General features: G+C 48.2%; 1 long non-coding RNA gene across 1 annotated transcript; it reads right to left on the bottom strand.

Annotated features, from left to right (window-relative positions):
- Positions 1 to 1,096: 1,096 nt before the first annotated feature.
- On the bottom strand, positions 1,097 to 9,445 carry LOC132337851 (uncharacterized). The gene is made up of 3 exons (XR_009489282.1): positions 9,136 to 9,445; positions 3,102 to 3,269; positions 1,097 to 2,449 (listed from the first exon to the last, which is right to left on the bottom strand). It is a non-coding gene; the product is annotated as an uncharacterized LOC132337851 (long non-coding RNA).
- Between the last annotated feature and the right edge of the window lie 4,295 nt (positions 9,446 to 13,740).

Raw genomic sequence — 13,740 nt, 5'->3', positions numbered from 1 at the left:
CAGACTGGGGCAGGTAACTAGCTTCAGTTTGGTTTCCAGATGAATCTGCTTCCTGGCTGGAGACTCCTTTTACTACCTGGTCCTGAGCAGAACAACTTATGTGATCCCTGAGGAGGTATTTGCAACTAACAGGCACATCAAACATCTGCAGACTATCTGCCACAGAGATAACTTTGGTGAAATTGTGTTTCCTCAGTGGGAATTTGTCATTGTCCATAATCTCAAGTAAGAGTGGTGTTACCATATCACAGGTGTTACCACAGAAGCATCAATTGGAGATGGTGTCTGTGCTGTCCAACACGGATTTAAACAGCAGACTGGCAGGAGCCAAAACCACCTTGTGCACTCTAAAATGCACATTCCCAGTGAAGATGGTGCAGTCACAGAAGGGCTGCTCCTTGCAGAGAGTGTACAACTGGGGCAGCAACTGCCAGCCATAACTGGGAAGCTCCTACTGGCCTCCTCTTGCCTTGGTCTCTACACCGCTTTTACAAAGCCCAAATAATGAAAAGGAAATGGATCCTGATAGCATTTCTCTCTACAAGACAGAAAGAAAGAGTAAGAAAATGGCTTTTCAGTTTACACGTTTTAGTAGTTTACGATGCTTCAATTCTTTGGTTACAGCAGGATCCTCATTCTGAGCTCACACTCCTCAAATTCAGCAACTTATTCTGACACCTGAAGAGTCTAGATAGTGTTCAAACCTAAATGAGCAGATATGGACTGAGTACTGAGTCCCAGGAGCTGTAAAAAAGGAGTAGAGCCTCCCTGATGTGCCATACATCTCGTGGAGGTATGAGGACCCATCAGATCAGGCACTGCAGTGCCAGGCTGTGCCTGCGTACAGGGGCTGGAGCTGATGCTGAGTTCAGCAGCTGGTTTCTGAAAGGGCAGGTGGGGAAGCTGCTGCGGCACGTGTCCGACCGCCAGTGTTCTCTGACCCGGCTAGCAGTGGAGCGGCCGGAGTCGGGTCGGCAACAACACCCTGAGGGATCTGCGGGGCACATGGGGAAGCATGGGGAAACCCTCTGGTCTTGGGAGCTCGATGATGTGGTCAAGTGGCACAGCAAAAAGGAAGGGACAGGTACAGCTGAAGTGTCAAAACTGAAGATATTTATTAAATAAATAAAAGGCCGTAAACAAGGATGCAAAACAAAACTTAAAGAGGCTGCTTCAGAAGACCCCGAAGTGGGGCCAACATGCATATATATAGTCTCTCATAGAATGCAGTCTCTCAGAATGTTCTAGAAGCCTTCTGGCCAATCACAGGCTGTTGATCTGCATGGCCCCTCCCACCTGGTCCCAGAGTCCTTTGTTCCTCACCATAAGCTGCTTGGATGTCATCAGTTGTGGTTTCTTATTTCAAGCGGTCTGATATTGGGGTGTGGCTGTGAGGCCAGTTCCTAGCCCATCCCCTGCAGGACAAACTTGCACAAATCCCCTCTCTTCTTTCATTTGAAATGAAACGTGTAACAGTCTTATTTTAACTAAAATGACACTCTACTTAATAGACTTTACAATCAATTTAACTAAACTTGAGAACAAAAATATGTAGAATGCTGTAAATAAAGTTTACAACTAAACAGGGTTCATGCTGCAAAGTTAAATAAATAAACAAATGGGTCAACTGGCCTAACTCCAAGGGTCACCCACATAAATAAACAGGAAATGACGGCAAGGTCTGCAACATGAATTTTAACAAAAATCGGGAACTGCCAATAGGAAAGTGGGGGTGGGGTTGAGGGCTGATGGAAAGTGGTTAGGGTACAATCCAGGGCAGCATGGACAGTGCTGTCCTAGGTAGGGGACAGAGAAGGAGGGAAGATGGCAGATTCCATCTCCCATTCTGTTCTCAGGGTCAGTGGGTTCAGGGACATGGGGGGGCAGAATGAGAAAACTGGGAAAGGAAGTCTGTTAAATATTGCACAATCAAAACGAAAATTTAAATGATTACCTTATTGAAATGAAAAATAATCTCTTAGCATCCTGACAACGTAACAAAACAACAACACAATAAATGCATCTCAAAAGAAATCAATTAAATTTAAGAAAAATTCTAGAGAGGAGTGGGGGTTGATTATTTTGATCTTAAAGTGTTGATGTAATTGTTTTAGGGTCTTCTTTGGCAGCTTTTAAACAAAAGCAAGACTTAAAATTGAAAGCTTACATCCCCTCTCTTCTCTGTTGATCCTCGCGAAACCTCACTCCTGAGTACCAAAGCCCACAGTGTTCTAGGGCCTCACATTGGTAGTCTCTCTGAGCTGTCCTCAATACCCCACATTCGCTGGGGGGTTGGCACTCTTCAGTGCCACACGCTGGGTGCCCGCATTCTCCACCACGTGTTGCGGCTCATCTCCAGCCACTCCGCTGCTAGCCGGGTCAGAGAGATCACCGGCTGTCGGACACATGTCACAACAGGAAGTAGGGCATGAAGACCTGTTCAGACCACCTACCAACAGAGAGGAGAATCTGAGATGTTAGTCTGAACCTGCAAAGCACAAAGTTATTTGGGACCAGTTCATTTTCTCCCCCAAATCACTGGTAAGATGAGCAAGGCCATGTGAACATTAGAGACAGGGCTCTGCTTGCAGCCCAGGGCCTTCAGCATCCCCTTCTCAGCACAACATGGTCTCATCTCATTGATTTATGAGTCTTTTCCCCTAAAATATAATTTTTGGGAGAAGTCCATAATCCTAATCCCATCTACCAGAGTCTCTCTTTAACCTCCATGCCTCCCCACCCCATTGCAGGAGGAAGAACAGATAGGACATCTGCTAACAGTATTTTTATCATTGGGTCATCTGGAGTTTTTATCTAAGATAGACAAGATAAAGATATTCCTGCCCTGTCCACACACTAGGATGCCTAACAGTAGCATGTTAGGCAAAAAGGAACAGTATGAGCATTAGAGAAAGAGCACTTGGATGGACATGAATTACATGACCTTCAATATTTAACATCTTTGCACTCAGCTTCCTGCTTTCTTATAGATAACAGGACTAGTATAGCCTATCACCAGGGTACAAGTTTTAACAGCCAATGTACACACACCAATCTCAAAGCTCTGCCTCACATGAAATCAGGCTCAGAGCAACTCCCACCTTGTACCAAATCACATCATAAGCAGACGATGGGTGCAGGCTGAGCTGACATCTCACTTCTTGAAGGCACCAACTCCTCTGGAGCTCAGCTTTTGTGGGAAACAGGACTTCCTGTCCACAGGCAGGCAGGACCCCAGCTGTTCTTCTGCATGGTGCTGCCTACAGTGGCTGTGGGAAGACAGAGAATAGAAGAATAGAAGAGAGACATCACCTCATCCCAGAGCCACAGAAGGCTGAACAACAATGTTGGTAGATACCAGAAATGCAGGAGAGCTCTCCTGTGCAGCCAAGAGCTCCCTCAGGCTTTAAAGATGAAGTGCTATGAAACTTCTTTTTCAAGCACCAGGAGAAGATCACAGATGGTTTTGACATCACCTCAATGCAGAGGTGTTACACTTCTCAGTACTTCTGAAGCAAGAGCACAAGGCTGGTGAGTCCTTCTCTGTAAGGCAGAAAAAACCGTGGGGGCTGATAGGCCACCCTCCTGCCCCCACCCCCAAGCCAGAGCTTCTTCAGGCACATCACTACCAAAGGCTGGCTGATATGCAGCTCATCTTTCCAAGTACCAGATCCACCCCCTCCCCCATGTACAGGCCAACCACCTGTACTTCCAGTCTGTCCAACATGCAGGCTCTGGTCTCCTCCCACATAATTTTAAACCACAAGGAACCAAGCTGCCATCAGCAGAGTTGCTGCTGGTCGTGGGAGAAGAGAAAAACCTGATTCTTTTGCCAGACTCCATGTAATAGCAGTTTTAGTCCACCCACTCCTTCCCCAGACGACTTCCACTGGACGTCCTTCAGCTGAGTTGAAATTGAGTCTGCTGGTTAAATAATAATAGCTACAGCTCTTCCTACAAAATGATAAGCAGGAGAAATCGATTTCCTGGAAGAGACGTCTGCTCACTTTGCCACAAACAGCCTCCTGCATGAAACTTATTGCTTGCCCTGTGGCAAGCTGGAGGAAGCAGCAGCACCGTCTGCTCCCTCTATTCCTGGCAGGAATATAGAAGACATCTTTGCTCATGAGAGCTCAAAACAGTGAAGCTCTAAGCAGCCTACCAGCATGTCCCCTTCTTCATTACAGCAACTCAGAGCACTGGAAAATGTGTCCTGAGTAATTAGCACAGACATATTTGTTTAAATACATTTTATTTCTTTATTTATAGGGACCCAAACCATCCAATACCGTCAAAGAGAACAGGCATTTATAACAAGGGGTGTTGGCCAAGACCAGCCCCAAGGCATTTGCACCCCATTCAGAGGACCCAGGTGCCAGAGGGGACCACCATCAGCAAACTGATTGTTCATCCATTACTGCCTCACAGATTTCCAGGCTCAGAAACTTGGGTTTGACTAATGTCTCTCTTCCAGTAAGGAGCCCAGTCATGATAACTGGTTTTTAAGTGGAGTACCCTCCACCATCACACAGTTAAATCACATCTTGTTTCTCACCCAAGTTTGTGTGACTGTGTCTCCCAGCCATCCTCTAGATGACTTTCAGGAGATTTGGCTGAGGAACTGGGCAGAACTGAGAATCTCTCCCTGAGAGCAGGTAACTGATACTACAGCAGTGATGAGTGCTGACAGAGCCTGCACTGTCTTCCTCTGCCAACACCAGTGGTAGGAAAAAGCAAATTGTCACTTCCTCGGCTTAAAGCTGCTTCTTTGACTCCTCTTGGGAGTCAGCCCCACTGGGGACTTCAAACTTGAAGTAAAACATGGCTTAAGCAGACTGCTGTCTCACACATTAGCCACATGAGAACTGCCCTCTTCCAAAGTACCACTGACTGGAGTCAGAAAGGGAACAAAGGAGACAGGGCATTTGCCCAACCGAGCTGCACAACAGGCCTTGCAAAATTAATCCTTTGAGGGGACATCTTAAGCTTCATTCCTGTCAGCTTTCCAGGGGAAGAACCAAGGTGGCTTAGGAGTTTTCCTTCCATTGACTTCCAATGAAATTGTGAGATCAATCCATTTAAGCCAAATTTTCAACAGTGCCTACAATTTCTAAGGCTCTACTTGACAACATGTTGATATGATAAATATCCTCCTGTCACCCTTAAGCAACAATTGTCATCTGTGACTGCTCTCAGAACACCTACTTCAGCAAAGATGACCCTTTTTCTTCTGAACCGCAGAAGTATCAGAGGTCCAAAACACGTCTGCAGAAAACATCACCCTCCAGTGTTCAGTTTCAGCTCTTTATGCCTTTTTTCTACTTATTTCTGTCCTCCCACATCTCCACAGTTTGAGGCTGTCATGTTGTTTTCTTTAAACTACATTAGAACAGGAAAAAGATCTCTTGATAGCAACAACCTTTCTTTCTTGGGGGAAGTTGAAGGAAGAACAAAGGAGGAAAGGCGATACCCAATTCTATCCACAGAAGTGAAAAGTGTGCCCAAATTAAATCACTTCTCTTCATTATTCATATAATTACTTGCATCTAGATCCAACAGACTCAAAAGCTATGCACATCACCAGGTTCATCAAAAGACAATTGAAATTTAGGACCAAGCACTTTAGCAATCAGACTCTACAGAGACAGGTGCTCCAAAGGTGCACGGATGAGACCATCCCTCCCTCACAGCTTCTGCTGCCACTTTACCCACACCTTCAGAACATCTATCACAAGGCACAGAAAGAATTGTAAAGCCTCTAAAGTTTAAGCAAAAAGATTCTGTATATCCCTTGATATATAATTAAGGACTTTAACAAGGTGTGGTCAACACAGCTGCTGTCATTAGTAACATAACAAAAGCTCTTCCTGTATCCATCTCAGTGGCTAGCTTGAGGATGCATTCCATGCCTGAAATTCTCACCAGAGATGCATATGGAGCAGGCTTTTTGTAGCTTTATTAAAAAAAAGAAAAGTTAAAAACCCAACAACTATTGTCTCACTGCCAAATGATGAAGCTGTCCAAGCATACTAGTTCTGTGTGGCACAGACCCACAGCCTACTGCTCTGCTGCAGCCATGCAGAGACAGGGAACCTGCAGTGCTCACATGGATAATGAAGCTGTATAAAATCATCTTGCACAGCCAGTGCAAAACTAGAAGACAGGGAGTCCTATGCAAGATCTAAAAAGCTAAAACTAAGAAGGCAGGGGGAAAAAGTGGACAGAAAGAGATAAGCAAAATGGAAGTATCCAACTTTTCTGTCCCCAGTTAATGCCACTTCTGTTGGAGCTGATCAGAGGGGCTCACAGGAGCACTCCCACAATCCTCCTGTTCCCCACACTCAGCTCTCTGTTTGGGGAGCTGAAATCCAAAGTGGCCATTGCAGGAGAGTGGTTGCCAGCCCAGGAAGGCTCCCTGCCCTGTGAGAAGAGCTCACCACATCCCAGCCCATCTGCACTCAATCAAAGGCTCATTTCACAATCCTCATGGAAATCAGTGAACGAAGTAGGATAGAAAGCTGGGATCATCATCTCTTGTGTTGCTTAGCCCTGCAGTCCCTTGGGCATGACAGTGGCCTCTGAGTGAGGGGGCAATGTTCTGTTTTTAGCTCTGGGGAGTTAAGAGCAGTGACAACCTTAAATCACAATCTGAATACTTTCTGCGCTTGTTTACCAGTTTCCTGTTTTCGTGTTACCAAAATGATGATCTTACACTGAGGGTTATTGGAAAGCCAGAAAATCAAGGACTGCAATTCAATTTTCTTACCTCTGCCACAAAAAGTAATTCAGCCTTTGAAGTGCTGAAAGAGGCTGAGGGGTCATTACTTGTCTCTGGGGTGCTCCAAAGGGGCAGAGCAGGCAGCTCACCCAGAGGATAATGTGAAATCCAGCACAAGGAACCAGGGCACACCAATTTGTTTTTCAATCTATTTTGTTGCAGTTCAGAGCATCAGTGCAGACTAGTAACAGAGGAAAATAGGTGACACTTTGACTAAATTCAGCACTCCACAGTCTCTAAAGGCAGCAGAATATACCACTCAAACCCCACACATTTTGGCTGTCTGCACTGATGCTCTGAATAGAATACAATAGATAAAAAAACCAACAGCTCTGCTACAACTCTTAAAGGCAAGTTTTCTTCAAACCAAGAGCTGCCCCAAAAAGCAAGCAAAATCATGCAGAGTGGGAAACCTGCACAAACGAAAAGAAACAGCCAATTTGCTCCAGTCACTGCTCAGCCATGAATCACCATGCCCAAGAACACCAAAAGTGTTAATTATATTTTGCAGGTTCCCTTAACATCCTCAAAAAACAAAAGCTGGGGATCTGAACTGCTTTTTGTAAGGCAGGTTTACATCACAGATGATGGTGTCTTGCAATTGCTTGGTGACTTATTAAGAAAAACAAAACTACACTACTGACCAGTTTTTGTGACCCATTTTGCATCAGCAGAAGTACAGGAGCCATTTGTTCCCACAGCCAAGGCCAGACATGGCTCTACACACTCCTAAGGTGCCTTGATGCAAAGACCTTATTAATTATATTTCTCAGGCATGGTTACCCCAAAATGGGTCTGATTCCCTCAGACTTCTTAGTAAGTATACAGAATTACTGGGAGTTGAGTCTATCAAGATACCTGGACTTCCACCACTGTCACCTCCTGCATCAGGCTGTCAGAGAGGCACTTCCTCAGCCCCAAAACTCCAGTAAGACTAAAGGACTTTCAACAACTCTTCAAACATAAGTGCAGCTGCTCCAAAACAGCAGAGGAAGATGTAGCATTGTGAAAGCCAAGTAGGGTTCGCCCACGAAGCCAACATGCCCTTCCTCCATCTCCTGGAATAATTTTATAACTGCTGAGCTGATTTTTGAGGGACAACAGGGACACTCTGGGCACCTTATTTAAGTGGTATGTCCAGGCAGTTACAATATAGTGGAAAGAGAGAAAACAAGAGTAAATAAGTAGGGCATGGGGACTGGGAAAGGACCTCTCTGTTCTGGTCCATACTCCAACAGGTTGTTCCTGCACCATCCTGTCTTTGAACCAGGGTGTAAACCCAAATTCCTCCTCCAGCACAAGACACTTGGCATATCTTAACCAGAACCCTGCAGAACCCTTCTCCTTTATGCTATGTCTGGCCCATAAATCAGGTTAATCAGCCTTCCTGACCAACACAGTAAACTGCCCCAAAGCCTCACCTCACTACAGCTTCTCCCTCTGCAGGGAGGAGGTGAGTCCTGGTCAGGACCCCCCACAGCACCTCTCTGTAATATATCTCACCTGGCCTTGGGACGGGGACAGGGACAGCCAGAGGCTCTCTTCTCCCTGCTCCCCTGCAGCAGCTCAATTGAGCTGGAGATCACAGAGGAAACCAAATGAGACTCCTCATTTTTTTGGTGTAGTGAAAAAAGCCTGTTCATTTGTCTCTTGGTGGGTCAGTCTTGATGGATCATCTCAAAGAACAGATGTGATTAGTGGTCCAAAGCAAGGAATCTGCTGTGACCAAAGGACAAGATAAACCCCTTCCACGCATACCTTTAAAAAACTTCCTGGAGGATCTCACCTGCCTAACCAGGGGCACAACCCTAATGCACAGGTAATATAACACCTTTGGAGGGTAATGGAACCCAGCAGACAGGCTTTGGCTCACTGGTAGAGACAAAATTTCAGAGGAAACATCTTTTATGTGTAGGTTTCTAAAGAAAAGGCCCCTGCCACAAGGCAACGATGGCAGACGGGACATGGGGAGTATTTAAAATGAGAAGGACTGCGTTTTTTGGGCACTCGAGGAGCTCCTACAAGGCTGACTTTGATTTAACGTGGGTGGTGTGTGGGGGTCCCCGCACCCGGCCAGGCTGAAGACAGAGGCACCCTTCGCCCCCCTCAACCTCCTCATCCGCCTGAGAGGCTTCGTAGGGTCTGGTCCCTCTCTGCGGGTGGGGGAGGCACCCACCCGTCCCGTTCCACGGCTCCCCGGCACGAGGCAAAGCTCCCCATCCCCTCCGTGGGTCTGGCACCGAGGCGGGGTAGCGAGGGGTGGCTGGAGCCTGGACAGCCGGCGGCATCAGGGGGGAGCCGAGCCGCCCCGACCCCCCGGTGCCGAGCGGGCCCGGCCGACTCCGCCATGGTTTTACCTTTACTGGGCACGGCGCGGCGGACACGGCGGGCGGCGGCTGCAGCGGGAACAATGCAGCTTCAACAACAGCCGTCCCTGTCCAGCCCGCTCCCCCCTCACGGCGCCGCCATCTTAGGACCGCGGCAGCACCTCTCGCCGCCTCAGCCCTGCTGTCTTCCAGTCGAATTTTATGTCGACTGGCGAATTTTCTCATCTTTTGTAAACGTAACTGATGTAGTCAGATAGCTTCTACAATAGAAGTTGCTTAATGAAGAATATAACTCTGTGTTTCGAGCATTGCGCAAGGTCACATCACCGAAATTAAATATGCATTAGGTAGGCGGAGAATATGTGTTAGATAGGCAGGTTCGTGTGAATGTTACTGCGTAAAAGATACGGCTTTTCACCCCTGGTGTACGTGATTTGTGGAAACCTCCACCTTACACCGTGTGAGATTAAACGATGTTTCCTTTCTGAACTAGACGTTGTGTCTGTGTTTTGGGAGCTCCTTAAACCGGTAACACCGGCACCCCGTCCCCGGACAGCCCTGAGGGACCCACTGGCCAAGGTGACTGCTGTCACACCCCCACCTCGTGCCCGCACGACTCTGCCGCCGTCGGACTCTCGTAGGGGCTGCCTAAGGAGGCGGTGGATTCACTGTTTCTGGAGCCATTTAAGGAAACACTGGACATCGTGCTTAGTGCCATGGTCTAGTTGGCAAGGTGGTAGTAGATCATAGGTTGGATTCCATCTCTAAGGCATATGATTCTGTAATAAAACATCACCTTCCTATGTTAGAGCGGGGGTTCATTCCCTGAGGGAGGTGGTAGTCGTGGCCGGGTGCAGTCTCTGGGCAATAGGCCAGCAGTGAGGGGCATGTGGGGCTGAGGCGGCAAGGAGACATGTCTACCTCAGGGTCACCTGCCCTTGGCCTGGGCCAAGGGAATGCTTGGGAAGTGCTGGACCTTCCAGCCCACACTCTGGGTGTACTTTGGGGTGCTGGCTGTAGGACATGGGGAAGGTGGACACCGTCCTGGCTGTTGGTCCTGATCTTCTGCTTTATTACCTCCTTGCCCGGTTTCCAGCCTTTGTCTCCCTCTGCGTGCTGCAGGCACAGCTCCCTGTGCCTTCCTGGCAGCATCTCACCATGATGTGCTGGGGAGGACACCTGAGGCGCCAGGGTCACCTGGGGCAGCAGGTCTAGAATTGGGGTGCTGAAGGGTGTGAGTGTCACAGGCGGGGACCCTGGGGTGTGTGGCTGCCCCTAGGATATGCAGATAACTAAGAAGCTCCCCGATGTTGAATGCCACTATTCTTGCCATGTTTTGTGCATGTCAACCATGTGTCAGTCAGTGTGCAACAGGATGCAGGGTAGGACCAGGCTGTTCTCATAGCCCATGTGCCGGCATCCTGCTCTTGAGGCAGGGATGACAAGACCCTGATTCATATTTCTGTCATAGCAGGGATGCTCCTTGTTCCTTCCCAAGACCCCAGTCTATATTTCTGCCATAGCAGGGGCGCTCCTTGTTCCTCCCCGAGACCCTGGTCTGTATTTCTGCCACGGCAGAGGTACTCCTTGTTCCTCTCTGAGACCCCTATCTGTATTTCTGCCGCTGCAGGAGAGCTTCTTGCTCCTCCCGGAGACCTCGCTGTGTTTCTGTTCCCTGTCCCTCTGTCGGTAACCTGACCCAGCTCGTGACTCACAAAGGGCCTCCGGCGGCATTTTTTTCAGCAGCTCTGAGAGTTTCCAGATGGCCCCCGTGAGTGGGACTGGCCCTGCTACCAGCAGCCAGTGCAGCGAAGGCCACCGAGTGTCCCCGGTGGCCTTACTAAGCCACAGCTGTATGGGGACCGTGCCCTGGCCGGCTCAGAGAGACTCCCTCTCCCACGTGCTAAAGTCGAGCAGGCATTCTCTGCTCTCTGTATGGTTGCACACCTGAAAGCTGCAGGTCCCTCTCTGCTCGGCTCTAACAGAGCTCTGGGAAGTTTTATCTGACTCATGTCATTGTAGAAGCAGAAAGATTTGGCTGAAATTTATATGAAAAATTAAAAAAACAAAAAACCATGCTATCTCACCAGGCAGAACATGGAGTAGCAAGGTAGTTTCCATTCACATTCCCAGGCCTGAAAGGGCGTTATCTGCTCCATCTATTGATAGATTGCAGAGGGGAGCCAATGAACTGACTCATTTGCATAAATAAGTGTTAATTGCAAGATAAGTGTGCAGAGGTGTGAAGAGTGATATCCTGGTCTGTGTGTGACCTGGTGACCAGCAGCAGGCAGGCAGTAGGGCTTAGGACTGTGGGTCCTGGCAACTGCCAAGCCCTGTCCTCAGGGAAGAAGATGAAATTCTGAGGCTGGCATGTAGTCAAGCAGGTCAGCTTGCAGACAAATGGATATTAATTAGAAACCCACAATTTCATGATGAGACCTGTTCTGCTCTGGGCCCTCTATGCTCTTCCAGGGAAATGCCTCTTGGTGACCCTATTAGCCGAGAGTGGCATGGCAGCTATCCTGCTGTTACAATAGAAATGGCATCACAGCAGCAGGTTTCAAAGTAATTTTTGGTGAATGCAACAAAAGCAGGACAGGCTGTTTTCTTGTGGAGGTGTGGAGAGAGGTTCATGGGGACCTGCTCAGATTATGGTACTTTGCCAGTCTCCTGCACTGAGTTGTCTTTACTACAGCTGTCAGTTGCTGCTCCACGAGTTTTCTCCTGAGTGCTCCTATTCTATGTATTGAAGAGATCCCTGTGAGACATCTGGACCCAGATCTGGTTATTTTTATCCCCAGTCTGGTGATCAAAGCAAGGTGATACCTTGAAGTCACCGGTGATATCACCAGCAAGGTGGTACCTTGAGAAGTCACCAGTGGCTCTTGCTCTATGGCTGCTGACAGCAGCTGACCTGGAGATGACATCCCAGCTGGGAGAGGCTGCTGGGGGAGAGGCTGGCATTTGCCAAAGAGTATTGATGAAATGAAGAGCAGTGGCTGCTACACTAGAAGCAGCATTCCCATCACTGTTAGACCTACACTTGCTGCAGGGCCATCTCATGCTGTCTGAGGTACACTGAGCCACAGCAGAGCAGGAACTGTGTGTTGCAGTAGGTGCTTTCTCTGCAGAAGCAAAACTCCTCCTGCAAGGCCATCCTTGATGGCAGAGAAGAGTCCTGATGTTTTTGATACCTTGAGAATTGTTCCTTATGCAAGCAACTTGCAGCTCTGGCACTAAAATGGGTGAGGTTTTCACTACAGGTTTGTAAGCCTGCCTGTCTGGTATTGTGATACTTCTTCTTACAAGCACCTGGAGCAGGCATGTGTGGGAACAGCTTGCCTGAATTAGAGAAAAGAAGATGAGTATCCCTGCTCAGATCAAGGCAATGCAGCAAAAGGTCACAAAGGGTGTCTCTTTGCTGAAACCAGCTCTGGAACTGAAATTGGTGTTTGTTGGTTGGTGTCTGTGATTCACAGGGGCCTAATGGAATGACAGCGGCCTGCTGCAAGAGCGCCTGTGGTCTTCTGCCTTGGAGGGGATGAATGGTGGTGTGTGAAGATGACAGGACAGTGGCATGATGAGCAACAATATAAGAGAACACACATGCCTTCATAGAAGCCACACAGACTTTTCTCCAAAGGCCGGGGTAAGGTGGTCAGAGGCACCATGACACTCTGGCTACAGGGACAAAAACAGACTCAGAAGTTCCTGTCCCCATCTCCCTGTTTCTGTGCCCTCTGCTGCTTAACTCAATGGGATTTGTGTCCATGCCATGTAAATCAAACTAATGCCATGATCCAGAAGTCTCCCCAAATATGAAAAAGGGTGAGGAAGTAGGGGATCTGAAGAGGTTCCCACTGTAGCTATGTCAGTTCCCAGCACATTAACATTCAGTTGTCCCTTGAAAACATCTTAGTTCTTGTACAGCAAGTCCTGGTGAGTGGACCTGTACCATTGAGTGCTTCCTTTCTCCAAAGTGTAGGACTGCAGGATAAAGCTCTACCGGGTGACTATCCAAGGAACCCGCAGGGAAAGACCTGATCAAGGTGAGCTGGTTTTGAGTTCAGCATTCTGCCAGGATGCTGAACTCAATCACATGTGTGTCCCACAAAGGAGTGCAGGTGACCATGTACCATGTCTCCAGCTACCATTCTCACTGGGAGCAGGCAGAAGCCCCACAGATCCAAACAGGCCTTATCTCCTGTCCCTTGAAAGCCCCTATTGCTGAGACACCCAGCTCACTGAAGAAGTGAGAACAGCCCTGCATAGCTCTGCCAAAACAGCCTCCACACAGCTTGGAAAGTTCACGGGAGGGAGTCACATGGGGTGAAACCCAACCTCCCCTCTGGAGCTGGGACATTGAGATGCCTGAGTCTCCTCTCCAGAGGTCGTGTCTTCTGAAGGAATGGATCCAGGAGGTCTGGCTGGGTGGGATCACTCCAGTGGCCAAATCCAAACTCTGCTGTTTCCACAAGCTTGTGACATGTGCATCTTTTCCAGGCAACACAGACATTAAATCTGTTTCTGATGCTCTTGGAACATCTCTTGGTGACAGATGGGCTATCAGCACAGATCTACCCATTCGAGGAAAAGAAGTAGGAAAAGACACATTTCACCGTAGATCAGGCA

Source organism: Haemorhous mexicanus, chromosome 23, assembly GCF_027477595.1.
Source record: "Haemorhous mexicanus isolate bHaeMex1 chromosome 23, bHaeMex1.pri, whole genome shotgun sequence".
Classification (NCBI taxonomy): Eukaryota; Metazoa; Chordata; class Aves; order Passeriformes; family Fringillidae; genus Haemorhous; species Haemorhous mexicanus.
The sequence above is the reverse complement of the archived record's forward strand: the minus strand, read 5'-3'. Positions and strand labels throughout refer to the sequence as shown.